This window comes from Rhinolophus sinicus, linkage group LG10 (assembly GCF_036562045.2).
Source record: "Rhinolophus sinicus isolate RSC01 linkage group LG10, ASM3656204v1, whole genome shotgun sequence".
Taxonomy (NCBI): Eukaryota; Metazoa; Chordata; class Mammalia; order Chiroptera; family Rhinolophidae; genus Rhinolophus; species Rhinolophus sinicus.
Genome location: NC_133759.1, coordinates 85,944,019 through 85,957,635, shown reverse-complemented (window position 1 = coordinate 85,957,635; position 13,617 = coordinate 85,944,019). Strand labels below are relative to the sequence as shown.

The 13,617-nt window shown below is 45.3% G+C and overlaps 1 pseudogene; it reads right to left on the bottom strand.

Annotated features, from left to right (window-relative positions):
• Positions 1-1,935: 1,935 nt before the first annotated feature.
• On the bottom strand, positions 1,936-13,253 carry LOC109451088 (interferon regulatory factor 3; annotated as a pseudogene).
• Positions 13,254-13,617: the final 364 nt, after the last annotated feature.

The window sequence follows — 13,617 nt, the reverse complement described above, 5'->3', positions numbered from 1 at the left end:
AATGGGAATAATAATAGGACTTACTCCATAGGATTATTGTGAGTCTACGCTGAGAAGATACTTATAAAATGCTTCAAACAGTGTGGAACAGAGTAAGTGTTTAGTAAAGGTTAGCCATTACCCCCTTATCAGGTCTCTTATTATCTACCGTATTGCATCTAAAGTACAGTTTAAAACTGAGCCCAACTCCTGGCTTCTTTTCCTGAAGGAGTTATTCATTCCTATTTGGCCTTTATATGACTGTCAACTCACAGACTACTTGCCCACAGGCTTCTGTGGTCTTGGGCATTGCAACACCCTGTAGAACTTGAAGAAGGGGTGGGGTTGGCTATTAGGTTAGAATAAGTAATAACAGTTAACATTATTTTATGCAAGATTCTATGCAAAGAACGATAACCCTATTATTACCCTTATCTTAACAGGTGAACAAACAGAGGCTGAGAAAGATTATGTTTTGCCCCAGCTAGTGCTTGGGGAAGTCAGGACTTGTGCCCAGGCAGTCTACACTCTTAACTTTCAAGTCATCCCATTTGTTGCATTTATCATATTAGAAGAGGCTATTTGAATCAGTACCTTACTGCAATTTTGATCCCAGATTTGCATCTTTTCTTCCATTCAGTAGAGCCCAAACCTTGGAAACATAAACAACCTTTATATAGTAACATCAGGTTAATCTACAAGAAACAGAAAAGGAAATAAGCTGGAAAGAGAAAGGGAGTATAGGGGGTACTTCTTTTTTGGATAAAATAATAAGAAGTTTCAAAAAACGAAATAAAGACTAATCAATATTTTTGGGTAAAAATGCATGTGGTTTTTAATAACTAATGGAGACTCCCAGAAATATAACCGAATTATCTCATTTTGTTTTCATGCCCAATTTATGTCTGTGAATTAACTTTTCAGCTAGAATTCTAAAATATATTTGTCCTGCCAAGTCTGGCTCTTCCATTTGCAATATTATGTTTGTGACACTATGGATAAACTAGGGGCATAGGAGTATGGTTGTTGAAGAAGAGGGCTCAGATGACAGACCGTTCATCTCTCGATGCCATGCTCCAACTTCAACCACTCCTTGCCTCTTTCTTGGGGCTTAAAATGGCTTGGATTCTAAAGGAACTTCACATTACCTATTCAAATTTTAAATGCGTGTTCCCTTTTATTTAGGAATGTCACATATAGAAATTTATTCAAGAGAAATGCCCACAAATATGTACAAGGGCATTTACTGTCATATTGTTTGTAATTGAAGATAAATGGAGCTAACCTAAACATCCATCAGGAAGGGATTGATACACATACACACACACACCATAATGCAGTCATACAGAAGAATACATAGGTAGAGCTGTATGAGTTGACCTGGGTATAATGGAAAAGAAGATTGTAACAGTGCTCACAATACTCATAATATTATAGAAGGGTTTTGTAAGGATATGCATTAATGATTGCAAACTCAAATGCATAAGGGGGCCAAACTGGTTTTATAAATAGGTCAGGAAGAGACGATGACAACCTTGAGAGCACTCCCCATATGAGAGCAACCGGAATCATTCAGCTTCAGCTAATTATTCCAATGGGGTGGCAGATCTTTGGAATTTCCAAGAAAAGCTGTAATGCATGGTACTTTTCATGCTACTCTATGATATTCTCTTTACTTCTCTGCCACCTTGAAAGCTCCATGAAAATATCTCAGTTATGTGAACCCTGGTTTTTATTTCGTGGCAACTAACAGAAATATTTTTAAAATATATATCGTATGTGATCATCTGTGAACTGGATTTTTCTTGCAGGTTCACTGCATATCAATCTCTACAATACTCTTAGCAATGGCTATCTCTGGAGAATCACATTATAGCCAATATCAGAGTATGACCTCCCACTGTCTATACTGTACGTTGGTTTATGTTTAATGTTTGTTTTTGACTGTGGCAAGAACTAGTTTATTGGTTGAGGTGAGGTGAGAGGCGAGGGACCTAACCCATGAGGAGTGAGGGCAAGGGCCTCCCCAGTGACATAGAAATTCATACTCTGGACCAGGTCCTGGAGGTAGGCCTTTTACTGGTCTAAGTTGAAGGAGAGTGGGTGGCTGTTGGAAATGTGCAGGTCCACGCTGTTCTCCAATGAGGAGCCCCCCAACACACCCCACCAAACGGGCCATGTCTAGCAGGGCCCTGAGGCACATGGGAACAACTTTGGCCACCATGAGCCACTTGATCCATGGCTGGTCCTGGGGCCACAACTCCCCCACATAGAACCAGAGGGTATAGCATGGCAACTATCTGCTTCCTTGGATGAAGACAATCAGATCTGTCATGAAGGGTCCCAGGTGGAATATGCCTCCTTTCTTGTCCTTGGGGACCTCACCATCCAGCCTGGGACCACTGTCAGGGAGGAGCCCCTCACCCATGGGCCAGTACATGTGACAGTGCCCCAACATCTGGGCCCAGCGCCACTGTCCCACCCTCCACAGAGCTGGCTGGCATCCCCCACCTCCGCTCCAGGCAGCTCAGTCCACCCCTTTGGCCTGTCCCTGTCATGCCATGGGTATTGCCCTGTCCCATTCTGACCCCATTTGCCACTGGCCCCTCAGGCAGTAGACAATCTGCGGGAAGACTTGGTGGCCCCAGTAGTAGGCGGTCACCTCAAACTCTCAATCTGAGCAGCAGCAGCAGCAATGTGAAAGCGGAGAGACTGAGAGTGTAAGGGGACCCATCACCCCAGCCCTACCCCTCGCACCTCATTGCTGGCAGTCACCTTCCCCGGGGACCAACAGAGGCTTCACTGGGTTTTCAGGGGTTCTGAATTTGGACAGGGAGCAGAGATGTCAAAGTTGTGACTCAGCAATAGCTGACGTGGGGCGTTCAGGGGCCCCATGTCACTCAAAACTCCAGAGCGTTTTCCTGGGTAGCAGAGGTACTGCATCTGAAATTGGTGTCTGGAGAGGTATCTGGAGCAGGAAAGTCCCAACTCCTGAAATCACAAACTCATAGATCTCTTGCAGATCGGTTGTGGGGATCCTTGCTCCATCCTTGGGCTTCCCACAACACTTACTTCCGGTTCAGGGAGGACCGGAAATTCCTATTCCACGTCAGCACGTCGGGCGTCTTCTTTCAGGCACCTCTGGCCTAGGCCGGGGCCTGGAAGATGCTCAAGTCATGCTGTGAAGACCACCACAGGCGGTGCTTCCAAGGGATGCAGGAGCACGTGTGGCTCTGGTCCAGGCGGACAACGGCCCCCAGCTGCTCCAGGTCCAGCAGCGACACCAGCCAGGGTAGGTTCCGACGCTTTGGGGTTCCTGTGGTCGGTGTAGAGGGTCAGGGCACGCAGGGTGCTGGGTGCTGGGGCCCACCCCTGTCTTTGGGTTCCAGGTGACTCTTGAACTCACAGCTCCATGCCCTCTGACCTGTCAGCTGAGCTTTAGAGCAATGGGGCTTTCTTTTCTACCTACTAATTTTGTAATAAAAAAATGCTCATATACAAAACATGCTTACACTGGCCTTATGCTAGGTCTGAACCAAAGTGAGTTTCCAGACCATTTAGGCTGGAACCAGTTTCAGGATTTTGGCCTAGCTTTGGTTTTGTTAGGGATCTTGAGTTTGGTGGACACCGCTGGCTCCTGTAGATAATGTTTCTGCAGACTTGAGATATGTCTGGCCATGTTGGACCCTATGAGTCCCTGGGGTTGGAAGCAGCGTTTTAAAAGTGTTAAGAGAGAACAATCATATATCTCATTTCCGTGGTGTACCCGGAGCTTGTGGGAAACTGAATATGTAAGTGATCGTCACTCATTCATTCACTCATTTATTCAACAAAGATGTTTCGAGTGCTTACTGTGTGCCTGGCCCAGCGTCGGGCCCTGACGACACTGAGATACTTGGATGGACCTCCTGGCTTTGAAGGTGACAGCAAAATAGATAGACTATCACAAAACAGTGTGAAAAGCAGTGTGATGAGGGTCAGCATGTGTGTTTCTCCACTGGAAGTCAGGGAATCCTTCCCTGAAGAGGTGGCGTCTGGGCTGAGTTTTGAGGGATAAGCAGAGGGGCGGATTCCAAGCTGAGAGACCACAGGTGCAAAAGCAGGAAAGCAGGAGAGGACCTAGGACTTTTGGGTAACTGCCTGTACTCTGCATAGCCTGAGTACTGATTGAGTGTAGCAGGGGGTATCAGGCTTTGGGGCTGGAGTGTCGGCAGCCACCTGATCACAGGTGCATTACAAAGCAACCTGGGACACCTGCGCTCCATCCTCAAAGCACCTGAGAGCCAGCGGCAGCTTTTAAACTAGGGAGATTTGGGGGCTGTTTTACTTATTTATGTCCAGAGTTTTATTTCCTCCAGAGTTTTTATGTCTCCTTGATTCTATGAAGCAAAGGGGAAAAAATACTGTATTTTTACGTGAAAAGATATAGCGACTTGTTAAAAAAAAAGAAATCTCTACAAAATGATGGCTGAGAAACTGTGGTTAATATTAAAACAGATCTAAGTGTTACACTTTTCCGTGCTGCTTGATTTTAGAGACATTTTCATGACAAGTTATACACAGCCAGCAAGTTAATTAAGCCATTGACTTGGAAGGTTGCTGGTAAATTCCAAACCAGTTTCGAGGGTGTGTATGTGTTCTGTGTGAGGCGTTGGTTGAAGGCATCCATATTATGGTAATCCTCAGTGAATATTGCTAGGGTTCCAACTGGCAATCCATCCCGTTCTTGGCATCATTACCCACTAAGAGCTTTGCTTCCCCGAAAAGGTAGGTGAATATTCAATTAATAGGAAGAGACTAAACATGTTCAATTTGGTAACAACTTGACTTCCCCTGTCTCACAAGGGGAATGGGAAAAGTCTGTGGTTTTTGAGAAGGAAGAAGGGTGGGGAGGGAAGAGCAGACTGGGGTGACTGGTTGTGCTGTGAAAGCCCCACAATTGCTGTCGAGGTGCTTTTTCTCCCCTGGAGCAGGGTGATCTCACTTACTGCTGCATATGCACTCATCTCTGGTTTTCTGGTCTTTTTGCCATGAGGACACGTGTATATGCTGTGAAGAATTTAGAGACAGACTAAGCAGAATTCAGGTTCTACTCTGCAATGTTCTTGGCAGTGAGAGCCTGGAAAAGTGGCTTACCCTACCTGATCTGATTTTAGAACGTCTACCTGGTATCGGCTTTGGTGAGAATTAGATGAGATATTTATGTATAGTGACCAGCACATAATTGATGTTCAATAGATGGTAATTTCTTTCCCACACCTGGACTGAAGCTACCTTTAACTGGTTTCCATGATTCCCTGTCGTGCTTCTTTTTCACCAGTAAGGAAACATATATTTAGGGAAGTAGGAATTTGGGATAGCAGAATGACCTGCATTCCAATCCTGCTGTTACTACACACTTTGGACAGGTGACTCAGTATTTTTGAGACTTAGGTTCCTTCTCTATAAAATGGGAACAGTGTTGCCCAATAGTCCTTGTACCTCCCACAGTCATTGTGAGATTTCAATGAAGTGAGGCAGAGTTCTCAAACTTTAGAATGCATTCGCATCACCCAGACAGCTTGTTAAAACAGATTGCTGCACTCGTCCTCAGCGGTTCTGATTCAGTTAAATCTGGGGTGGGGCCTGGGAATTTGCATTTCTCACCATTTCCCAGGCCATGAGGATGTGGTGGTCCCCGGCCACACTTGGAGAGCAGTGCCTGGCACACAGTAAACACCAGGTGGATGTGAGCTACTAGTGCCTTCTGTGTTTCGGGGTAGGGGTAATAGTGTAGTTACCACCACCTGGCTATAATTCTAATTGTAGGGTCCTGATTTTGGCTACACCAAATAAGTGCTTACTTTTCAACGTATGTAGAACTAATGTAAAGCAGTGGGAGGAGGAATTCAGTGTTCTAGGGAGTTAGAATCCGCAGTGATTGCTGCTGAGCACATCTGTGTGATCCAGACACAGGAATGAGGGGCCCCGACTGACCAGGTCCCAATACAGTTTTATCAGCCTGGTCCCCTCGAGGCATGCCTGGAGTCAAAAACAAGTTTCTGGAACATTTTCCTATCACACCACACTGGTGTCGAGGGCATGTTTTGGGGGGAAATTGGGGAAAATGATTGGAGAGTTCCACAGGCCAGAGTCTCCTTTGGTGACTCGTAAAAAGCCCCATCATATCCAGGGTTTTGACGTACGTGAAGGACGGATCTTCTCACTGAGGAAATCATAGGCCCTGACTCTTTTATTATAGAAGGTGGATGGCAAAGATAAGGGGCATGGTGACACCTCTGTCACTTAATGAGCAGTCTGAAATTAACAGCTTCTCCTCTTCCCTCCCACCCACCCAATACTTAAACTCTCCTTTGTCATTGTTTCTCAGAGCAACTGAGTCACAAGACATGCTGCCTGGATCCGCAAACCCTTCAAACAAACTATAAATGGGCCTCAGTGTTGCATTAGGGGGAAGAGTTTGGGTTTGGGGGTCAGATAGATGGGGCCCATCTCTTCACTTCTTCCTAGCTTAGAGAGTGTGACCTCAGCGAGTGACCTTCTAAACTCTCGTCCTCTTATCTAAACTGAGGGCAGTAATTTGTTTATATGGCTTTGGACTGAAGGAGAAGGGAGGAGCCTTTTGCACGGGGCCTGGGGAAAGAAACGGGGACACAGGGACAGTGAAGGTCTATGAGGAGTCTGAGCCTGCTTGATCCCAAGGACTAATTCTCAGCCCCTGTGAGGTGGAGATTAGAGCTATAAGCTGAAAGATCCGTTCTCTTCAGGAAATGTGGGACACTCAGTGGCTCAGAGGTGACAAAGTAAATGCCGAGTAGGGGAAAGGGCTTACACATGGCACCAGGGGTGTAGTGAGAATCCAAGGGAACCTGAGTCTGCCTCACTTCTGAAGGGTATGAGGTCCCAAGAGGCAGCATCCTGGTCAGGGAAGTAGTGTATTTACAGGGGCCACAGCATCCATGGAGATGACAGGGAAATTCCCACAGGGACTTGTGTGTGGGTGGTAAATATTAAGGAAGAACAATGAGAGGACTTGTTCCTAAGGTTCTCAGTCTGCATGAGGGGAAATCCCTAAGTAATGGGGGTGGGAGGGACTGCAGTTACACAGGTGGGAGCAGGTAAGACATTTGGGTGATGTACCTGAAGAGTGCTGGGCACATGGTGAGCACCTAGGATTTGGGTGTTTTACTAGCTTTTCCCTGACACGCTGGCCTTTCCTTGTGCCCACGGGACTGGGCAGTCTGTGCTTCGAGCAGTGAAGGACATGAGGCCTCTCAGCCCTCCTTCCATGGAACCCTTTGAAGAAGGCAGAGTGGGGTGTTCATTCTATGCCAAGTCTATTTTCTCCAACAGATCCTCAAGGTATCTACTTTTGAGAGCAAAGAGTAACTTTGCCTTAGGCGTTGGGAAGTAGTGATGAGCCTGGCTGGCTTTGCTGAGCACTAGACTTGGAGTCCAAAGACCTGGGTTCAAATCCCGCTCTATTACCTTCGAGCTTTGAGGCCACAGGCTAATTATGTAACTTCCTCATCTGTAAAGCAGGGACAAAACGGCCTGCCCTACCACCGGTTAACAAACACAAAAATGTTTTATAAACTGTCAAGTTCTGTTAAGGGAATTAAGGACAATGGTTTTGGTATGGCTCATGATGATGTCTCTTAGGGCTACTAGCATTTTACCGAGGGACCATCCCTTATTCCAAAATGAAGACCAACGAGGGAGTTCAGGCATGGAGAGCGGTGAGGGGCGGGGAGGTATTTGGGGATGGCCCTGGGAGTTCACTACCTACTCCTGAGGCTGGTCCATGGGACATAAGCCTATCCTCTCTCCACTGCTGTGGTTGTTTACCTCTGTCTACCTTACCAACCGTGAACTTTTAGGTCAAGGACCGTGTTCTCTTTTCTTTGTTGTCCAGCCCTCAGCACAGGGCCTGCCACATAGCGGGGATTCTGTCAGGGTTTACGGAAGGATTCAGAGGGGGTGGGTATTTTTTTTTTTTTGACCGTGGTCCATGGCTATAAATACTGCACACGTACTCTCATTCTCACACCTCTTTTCTTCCTAAAATGTCCTTAAAGTAATCCCCAGCTCTGGAGAGACTGGAACATGGAAACACAAATTCACAGGTCTAGAAAACAGGAAAACCTGCAAGAGAACAATAAGAATTATTTTCCTTTTCAAGCCATTTGTGCCTTGGGGATCCATTTGTGCGCTGGAGAAGAAAGGAGACTTGGGGGTTGCTGGTGGTGGTGGGGTGGGGTGTGGGCAATGGGCAAATTGTGCAAAATTTGTCTGTCTTGACACAACGGTTCCATTCTATGTGTATAAAGATGAGGCCTCTGGACACTTCTAGCCCTGGAGATAAAGGCCAGGGAACTTACAAAATCAATCTAGCGATGGCTCCCGTTGTTGTTCGGGTTGAGACAGATGAGGTGTGTATTTTCTGAATGCTGCTATGATTCTATGTCCGGGATCTTCTTGGTTTTATGTTGGTTCCCATTGTTGCTCCCATCACCTCTTAGGAATAGTGGCAATAACCATGTGGAGGAGGATAGTACCCCTTCTCTGAGGGCTCGCTCTCTGTCCCTCTCCCCCGTGCGGGCTTTATTTTATTTCTCGCAACAGCTCTACAAAATTGCTTATAGTCTTGACCCCATTTTACAGTGAGGAAATTGAGGCTCAGAGGGTGTCAGTGATTTCCCCAAGATAACACAATCAGTCACCTTAATTTGAACCTTGTTTGAATCCAGCCCTGATAGCGACATCCATGCCCTTCTCTAGCCCTGTACTGTCTCCTTTGAAAAGAAGAAGGTGGAATTTATGATGCGATTGTAAAGGCCTGCCTCTGAAGTATTTTCTAAGCCGTTCAAATAAAACCCTTCAAAATACAGATCTTGTGTATTTCCGTGACAAGAAACCCTCCCCCTCCCTAACACCTCCCTTCACGGGCTTTTTCTTGCACTGCCCAGGGTTCAACCCGGGACCTGGGCTTGAAAATGGGACAAAAAAACCCCAAGAAAACAAAAGACCCCAAGGCCTCTAACTGATCACGAATGAAACATACTTCCCCAGCCTCATGAGATGTCAGCTTGATTCTCTTTGCTCTAAAAGCTCTGTTTCACAGACCATCATTTTCCCTGAATAGTATGCTTTTTAATTCTTCATCTAATGACGCAGCCTGGCCCTGAGGATTTTTATCATCTGTGTTGCTCATCCAGGATGATAGACACGTGCACAGTGAGTTTGTCACTTCCCTTCTTTTCTTTTCCTGTCCTGTCACAAATGATTCCCACCTCAGCACAAGCAGGGGCTCAGAGCAGCGTCACCCCTTTTCCTCCTCCTCCCTGCTTCCCACACAGCCATTGGCAGCTCTTTGAATTCTCCGTGGGACATCACCTGCTTCTCCATGAATAAGCTCGGCTTCCTTTTTTCCCCCACTCCTCCATGGTGACTCTTGTGACAGCCAGGTGTGCTGCAGGCACTTCCGCATGTGGGTGGGGGCCAGTATTTTTGACTGGTTGCCCCTTTGAACTAGCATTGATCATGCATGAACTCCGTTCCAGGCACGTGCTGAGAGCTTTGGACCAATTATCTCATTTGGTACTCACAACACCTCAGTGCGGTGGATCCTGGTGGTAAACCCACTGTACAGATGAGGAAACTGAGGCACAAGGAGATGGCCAAGGACATACAGCCCCCTAGTGTCTAGATTCTAGAGCCTATCTTCTTAACCAGGCGGACTCGCTGCTTGAGGTTGTTCTGGAAACTTCTACGTGAAAATTGGAGAGCGTTGAGAATAATGTTTGACTTTTTAAGTTCTTAGCCCAAAGGGCCCTAGGGAATCAAAGTAGACAGTATCCTCGGGAAAGTTCATCCAAGAAGTAACAATAACTAGAGGGGTTTACAGAACATCCACAGATCATTTAAAATGACCAAAACTGACCGTTCTCTAACTGGAGAGCACAGGAATGGCTGTGGGAAATGGCCATTTGCGTCCATCTGTCACCTCCTGCAAGACCTCCTTCCTGTCATTGGTCCTTTCTCAGATTTTGCTCTCATCATGGACATCCAGAGATAGGTGGGGAGCCCTTAGGACAGCAGGTCTCAAGGTTGCAGGTTGTTCAGGCTCCCTTAGAAAACTTATCTAAAATACAGATTCTGGAAATTCCGACTCAGGAGGCCTGGGAGAGGGACCTAGGTTTTTCTTTTTACCGAGCACTTCTGGAGATCCTAATGCAAGAAGCCTCCAAGCCACTATTTAAAAGTAACTGCTGCTTCTCAGACCACAGCCTTAGGATGGGGAAGCAAAAGGCACCAATTGGTCAGGGCCTGGCTTTGCCTCAAGCCGTCGCTCACAGATGGCCTGAGGGTAAGTGTAACCCTGTGACTTCAGCATCCCTCTATGGCTGTGGTCCTTTGCCCTTTATCTCTGCTGCTGGGAAGGACGTAGCTGAGGAGCTCTGCATCCTGATTAGCTGTGCTTATTTGTTATTATTTTTAAATATTGGTTATTTTTTCATCTTCTTAACTAGGATCAAGATTTTTATCTTTTGGTCTAAGATCTCCTACGTACCAAGGGATTCCCAAACCTTTGAATCCCCCAAGTAAACCGACCAGGAAAGAATAGGGAAGAGATACTATGCTAAAGACAGGTTATACAGACAGATGCTTGTTTAGATGTAGATACAGCTGATGTTGACCCAAAACTCAGTCCCTCTGATTAAATTATGCTCAAGCCCCACCTCCTATTGGAGGCTTTTTCCCAAGAAGAGGAGTGGCCGCCTACCACATCTCAGATATGATCTCCTGCATGGCACTCCCAATTGTTATGCTCAATTTACAGCCAATACGTCAATGTCAAGTTGCCTTTCAGCACTACCTCCATCACGTTAGTAATAAATCTCTGAACAGGCCTGTTCTGCAGTTAGTCCTTTGGTTTTTCCTTCATCCGTAGCCTGCTTCTAAAACCAGAACTCCTGTGATGTCCACACAGGCTATAGGCTCTACGAGGGCAGGAAATGTATGTACCTTGAGAGAGAAGCATAGTGCCTGCAGCATAGAGGGTGCCAGTAAATGTTTGTTGGTTGCGTAAGTGATTGTAATTTTGCGAATCTACTATTTTTTGTTTTGTTTTGAGTCAGTTGTTCCCAAATAAGACTCTGTGGCTGGACCAGTGTAAATCCATATAAAGTTTCATTTTTCTGAGACAAAATGAGAAAATTTAGGGCAATGTATTTTTTTCTTTTCTGATTTAAGCAAGAAACAGCATAGAACCATGGAGTTAGACTAAATGGGTTGCAAAACCCTGCCTTGTAATAAGTGAAGGACCATGGGCAGGAAATTGAACCTCCCAGAGCGTTGGTTTCCTCATCCACCAACAGTGGCTATTGATGGACGTGTGCACGCACATGTGTGTACACACACACACACACACACACACACACATTTCACAGAGCTGACCTTCTTATCCTTTCAATCTTAGCTTAAATCTTTTTTTTTAGCTTATATCTTATCTGCTTTATCTCAAGTAGGTCCCTTGGCCTCAGCCTTGTATGAGTTTCCTTCATAGCACTTATCACAATTTATAATGAATTTATTTATATCTGTTTTATGTCATCTGCTCCATTAGATTGTAGATGGGAAGTATAATTACTTGCTACTACTGTATCCCAGGTGTTGCAACAGTGGAGAGTATAGAGTTGGTATATTATTATGTCATTATTAATACTTCTATTATTTTTTTGGACAGTGGGGAAATTATGGAAAGGAAAGAATAAGAAAATCTCTGGGCAACAAGATCCTCTTTGCTTGGTTAATGGAGAGGGTGATTTAAATTTACAAAGGTCAAGCTGTGGTCTGGGGGTGCTGGCCAAGAAAATTTTATCTTCCAATGCGTTTCAATGGCTGTCAGTTTAGGATCAGCCCCCAAGTTTGAGAAGATAAAGTTTCTTGGATAGCTCTTGTGTGGTTTCCATTAACTTAGTAATGAATTCAGTTGGCGTGTTCCCTCTGGAACCCTGTTATTAAAACAACCTTGACAAACTCCACTTGCAGGTACAATAGCGTAAGAACGAAATGAACTTTGATGTACACTGAGTTCCAATATTGGTTCAGCCACCGTGTGACACTGAGAATGAGTGAGCGCAATGGGAGTCTCGTTAATTCTCATAATCGGAACACTCGCCTCCAGGAGAGATCACACCTGATCGCATTGTCCTGTTAGCCTTGGAAATGTGCAGGAGAGAGGAATTGATGGGGGGCAGTAAAGGGAGCAGGAATATGTATCCTAACTCCTTGGTCCTTTGCAGGTGGACCTGAGACAGAAGACTAATTGAAAAGGATTTATAGGGAAGTAAAATGAGGTTGCGGTCAGAAGGCTCAGATAGATGGAGAGAATTGTTACGAGTCATTTACTGAGCATCTTTATTGAGCTTCTACTATGTGCTATACACTATTCCAGGCAATGGGGATCAGGTGGTGAAGAAGCCAATCAAAGGCCTCGCCCTCAAGGAGTTCACATTCTGGTACAAAGAGACAGACAACCAAATGAGCAAGTTAAACAATCATTCCTGTAATGAAAATAAAACAGGGCGATGTTATAGGCAGTTGCTCTGATGGGGTCATGGGGACTGTTTCAGGTTGAGGGTCAGGAAAGGCTTCTCTGAAAATGTGACATGGGAGTGAAAAGTGGACTTCCCAGAGACGTCAGCTGAGGAACAGAACAGGGAAGCGAGCCCTGCATCTGAAGTGAGCTCAACATGAAAGAAAACGCCAAAAGATCCCCAACCCCTCCAAATACTAAAATACAAATAGTTAACATTTCCATGTTCTTTATTACTTATCAGTGATGTTTACTATTTGCTAGCAATGTGACCTTGAGCAAGTTATTCAGTCACTCTAGTGTGACAGCTATACTTCAACAGTAAAAAGGACTACAGACTTCATAGCTTCCTTATGTGAAGTACACATAGTAGCAATAAATGCTGATAATTATCAAGTGCTTATATATACTGGGCACTAGGCTAAGTTTCACACATAACACCTCATTTAATCTTCTTGATAACCTTAAGGTAAGAAGCATGATAATCCCCCTTTTGCAGATGAGCAAACAGTTCAGAGAGGGTGAGTAACTTGCTCAAAGTCACCCAGAGTTGGGGTTTGAATCCAAGTTCTCTTCTTCCAAAGCCCTCCACCTTACCCCCACACCCTTCAGATGGAGAAGCCTCAGCCCAGCGCCTGCACATGGTAGCTCTCAGTACTCCTAGTTCTGTCATTGCCGTGCACACTGTCTTTCTTCCACTTCACAACAACCGTACGTAATCTTAGCATGGACATTTTAAAATGTGACATTCAGAAATCAATGAGTGCCAGAGAGCTGGCGCTGACAGCCAGATCTTCTGATTCCCAATCCCTAGGTCTTTTCCCTGTGGTGTGACTCCTGGGAGTTTTTGCATGGTATAATGAAGCGTATTTTGAAAGGAACCCCTCAGAAATGCACACTGAATTTGCTTCAGTAGATCCAGTTGTTTGCAAAACAATAGGTTCCGTTTTCTTCCTTAATATCGCTTCTGTTAACATTTAAGCCATCCCTCCGTATTCATTGTTCCTATTTTAGGTGAAAAAACCATCAGAACACGT